We start from the raw sequence: 4,815 nt of genomic DNA, 5'->3' as shown, positions 1-4,815 counted from the left end.
AATGCTATTTCCATACTGACTTCCTATTGGCTTCTTGCCAACCTGCTTTTGTTCTGATTGGCTGCACTCATTATTCCTACCTCCAATCCAAAAAGAGTTATTGAGTTGCAGCGAAGCGTGCATTTCTTAAAGGCCCCACTGTTGTCTGCACCTACAAACTGTTTAACTGATTTCCTTTGCCTGATGTAACACACGAAAGAGTCAGACGTGGTGTTTTTAAAACATACGTGATGTTTTTCTTATGCCAGTTCTATCCAGTTCAGCCCTAACTCCCTTCAACGCTGTACTGCCTTCTCTCTGACTCATTTTCTTTAAATTAACTTCTAGTTGGCTTATAAAACAATGGGCTTCACTATATCATATATATATATATATATATATATATATATATATATATATATTATACTTTGCTCACATCTGTGCCTCCTACATCCCTCTGCCCTTCTGCTTTCACGTCATATCTATCTTTCCACCCATTACCCTTTTGGTCCCTTTAGACTTCTTTCCTGGTTCCTGATCCGTTCTTAGTCACCACTTTCCCTTTTTTCTTCTTCCCTTTCAATATTTAAGGTTCCCATTTTCCTCCACTCAACTCATCATTGTATTTTAGCTATTTGCTTGAAGGTACAATGCCACCCACTCTCCTCAGGACATACTCACCAACAAACTCTTTATGTCTAGAGTGTTGTTTGGGGGTGGGGGTGGGGTCCAATCTAATTACTGGAAACAAATACAATTAACTATTTCTTCAATAACCGCTAGCCATCAATCTGAAGTTTACTGCCATGAAGAGGTGTGTGTGTGTGTGTGTGTGTGTGTGTGTGTGTGTGTGTGTGTTGGGGTGGGGGGGGGCGGTTGGAGCGGGTTCTATTCTTCCGATGCCTTACTAACCGAGGTTGTTGCATATGATCTTCCATGGAGCGACAAGGAGAACATCACAAGCTGGAAGCTGATGGAATCTATCATCTTTTGTTTCACGTGTTGAAGAAACTTCGAAGAAAGTCTCAATTCCTAGAGACTGAATCTTAGCCAACAGCTCTATCAATGCCCCTGAATTATAGTACATCCACATGTCACCTAAAATAAGGCTCTGTAACTTTATAGAGATAGGTGTGCAGTTCTTTTTAAACCACAGGACCAAACTTGCTAGAGAACTTTCACTCTGCCACCTTCATTTGCCTCACTGGATGCCGAGCTCACTATGCCTTCCCTCATTTGCACTTTCACTTTAGAGGGCTGGTAGTCACCTTCACTCCTCAATTTGCCCCGCCTCCAATCATTCAAACAATGCCTTCCCCTGCTGTGTTTAGCTCCTGTCCCACTGCTGTCCCCTCGAGCTCTCTTGGTTCCACCAAACCCTATGAGTACCACTCTTGTAGTTCTAAGTTTCAAGATTCAGGCTCTCCAAGCCCACATACCTCAGGAAACCTGGATAGAATTTATGTTCAGCTCTGGCTTAAATGGGGTGCTGAGAGCCAGAGACAGCACCTAACTAAGCTGCAGGGGTGACCAAGCTCTTTATCACAACCTGTCCTGTAGAGATATTTTGTAAAGGCCATAATAAACTGCCATTTTGCCATTTTGAGCAAAGCCAGCAGAAAGAGATTCTGATAGTGGAGAGGTGAGTGTGCCACTGCTGAGAAAGAGACGTGTGAAACTTCTGTCTCCATCAGGACATAGCCTTGATGGCCATCTTAGAACATCCAGAAAATATCTTCCCGGCCACGTGAAGACAGCTCTAATATCTGAGAATTTCAAGGTGCCATTGTCGGTGTTTCTGATTTCTTAACAGTTGCCCCTGTAGTTCTGTCCTGGGTCTTATCTTTTCCTGGATGTCATTTCTTGGATTAAGAACTAGAAAGGCAAAATGAAGAGGCACTTCAATTTGTTTGTTTGTTTGTTTGTTTTGTGGCTGGAGAGACAGCCATGGGTGATGGGACCCAAACTCTTATGTTTATGGTTGTGAGCCTAGCCTTTAGTGGCTGAGCCTTCTCTCCAGCCCACACTTTGATTTCTAACCCAGTAGCTACTGGCACATTCATACTTCTTTTCAGTTTTCCTTGAAAGCTGGTGTTTTCCTTTCTGCAGCTAGGTTCCTTTCTTCCTCTCACACTTTGGAAAAGGCTAGGTGGCCCTGGGGCAAAGTTGGGACACAGTCACTGAATCATTGGGTTTATTACTTAAATAACATCATGGAAATCCTCCGGTGACCTCACGATGAGAGCCTTTTTCTCTAGCTTGCAGGGACATTTTCCTCTTCCATCTATACCCCACTAGTAACCTCTTAGAGGATCTGAAGGCTTCTGCTGGGACTGTACTTGAGGCCTGGACACTGTCACTCATGTTCCCCACTAGATCTTTGCAGCTTCAACCCCCGTCTCCATCCAGTTTCAGAACCAAAGCCACATACTCTGGGCTCTGTTGTGTCACTTCGCATTTCTGAGTTCCAACAGGCATATGTTATATTTTGGCAGTGTAACCAATAAATACAAAACTCTGTAGCTGAAAACAAAAACATTTATTTATCTCAGAAGTCCATGATTCTGGTAGGACTTGATACAGTTTGCCTCTGCTCCATACAGTATCAAACAATGCCTTGATTGGAGAATCCGTTTCCAAGATGACTCACTCACAGTCTGGGCAGGCTGGCAGCACTGGCTAGATGGACAGAATGCAGTCAGAGCTGCAGGCTCAGGCCACAGTTCCTTCCCTTGTCTGTCCACCCACAGACTGGCTTCTAGAGCAGTATCTTAAGAGACTGAGGCAGAAGCCACATCACTTCTCATAACCCAGCCTTGAAAATGACACAGAATAACTTTCAGCTACTGTCATGGGCTCCCTGGGTTCAAGAGAGATCAGAGACTCGTATTTCCACGTTAGAAATGAAAGGGTCACACAGTAAGAGGAGTGTGTGACATGGGCGATTAGGCCAGCCTAGACAATAGAATCTACCACACATTAGAGTAGATCTACTGCACTAGAGTAACTGTCAGCCTTTCACAATGTGGGGTTTGATGTTGAAAATAAATGTCAGTCTTCCTACATTGTTCTAGAGCAGTAATTGTCAAAAGTTAGACACTAGGTCAGTTCTGGTGAGAAAAGTGTGTCTAACATAAAGTTATATAGTGAAGCTTAATGTATTCCATTCACACTGTCGTCATAGAGTCCCTTGTTTTTTTGGTGTTACATGATAGTAAGAGCAGGCAGCAGTTGTTACTTTAATAATGTTACATTGATAGAATACCTTTATATTTTTACATATTTTATGACCAGTGAAATACAAAAATCTAAAAAACTACCACCTAGAACTGATCATAACATAAACCAGCCTTTGACTACCTTTCAAATTCTGTGGCAGCATTCCTGAATTGTTAGCATGTGTTTTTAAAAGGTAATGATTTATGCACGTTCAGAAAACAGCATGCAGATGATACAATGGCATCAAACTCAGAGCATAAGGGCATCGAAATCTCCTATTAATCTATAAGTTAGTATGACAGGTAATAATTGATATCAACTCTCGCAAAACAGAAGTTAGAGATATGCAGATATAAATAAGTACTCAGATCCCTCATCAAAGGAATCTCTGAAATAAAATGCAAGAATCTCTTGGAAATCACTAAGATCACGACAGTCAAGAGGAAAGTTTAAGGAACACAAAGTTGCAAGAGGAGAGACATAGAGCCACATGTCTGCTATGCGTATGGCTTGTCTGTTGGAGGAGTAGACATTGCAACGGTGCATTGACATGAGCAAGGTTGGTGTCATTTCTGTAACAGTAATCAATCTCTATAAATGAATGAAGAGGTACTGAGTTCTATGAGTACTAGGCAGTGCTAGGTACTGGGAGTAAGGTAGTACTAAGTGAATCAATTCAGCTTTCATTTACTGACTTACTATTTTACACGCTCTTTAGGTATGTGAAAGAGAAAAGAAAAGGTCTTTCTTTCATAAACATCATTATTCACTCACATGGAGAGACGAGTGTGTAAGTAATTACGCAGAACAGGGAATGAGGCTTCTGGCACTATTAATGCCACGAAGAAGGAAGGGTTAAATCTTTGTAATATTGGGGACGGGGATAGTCACGGGGCGAAGAAGAACAATTGTCCCAACAAGAATAAGAACTGAATTCTGAGAGGCTCTGACAAGGGGCAAGAAGAAGAGAAGCTAGTGGGGAGTTAGAAAAGTTGATTGTAAGAAAGTTGAGGCGTTGGTATAAAGGTGCCAACGCAAGGAATTGTACAAATACCGTGTTAGCAAGTGTATCAAAGACTATAAAATGTCTGAGGACAAAGATTGCGAGACTAAAGAGGGAGAGAGAAGTTATTCTAGTAGACTGTTAAAAATGCTTCTGTCTTACCTAGAAATAGAGGTGAGTTTTCGGACTTCCTTCTCACTTACCAGGAGCACAGACCTGGAAAACGCTGTTGGATTCATGATCAAGGCTCAGAAATTGTGGCTTAGAATAAAAATAACAACAACAAAAAATGGCGCCTGGCCTCTTCCTAACGATCTCAGAGCTGATGTGCATCGAGGATCTTGAAATATACTGTATTAAAAGGGCCAAACCTATCTCCTTCTACCACTAAATACAAAGAGTGTCGAGGACATGGCCTAGCATTAGTTTTTCTGCTGAAGGAGGGCCAAATGGGAATTGCTCATATAGTGAGTAGATCTCAAAGTCAAAAAACTTGGAGAAACATTTAAAACAAGATTACAGTGACCAAGAGAACATCCCCTAACAAGTATTACTGAATGGCTCTCTTGTTTTCTTTCTTCTCTAATGTGAAAATAGTCTGCATAGCCAGACAA

This window comes from Acomys russatus, chromosome 6 (assembly GCF_903995435.1).
Source record: "Acomys russatus chromosome 6, mAcoRus1.1, whole genome shotgun sequence".
In the NCBI taxonomy this organism is placed as follows: domain Eukaryota; kingdom Metazoa; phylum Chordata; class Mammalia; order Rodentia; family Muridae; genus Acomys; species Acomys russatus.
The sequence above is the reverse complement of the archived record's forward strand: the minus strand, read 5'-3'. Positions refer to the sequence as shown.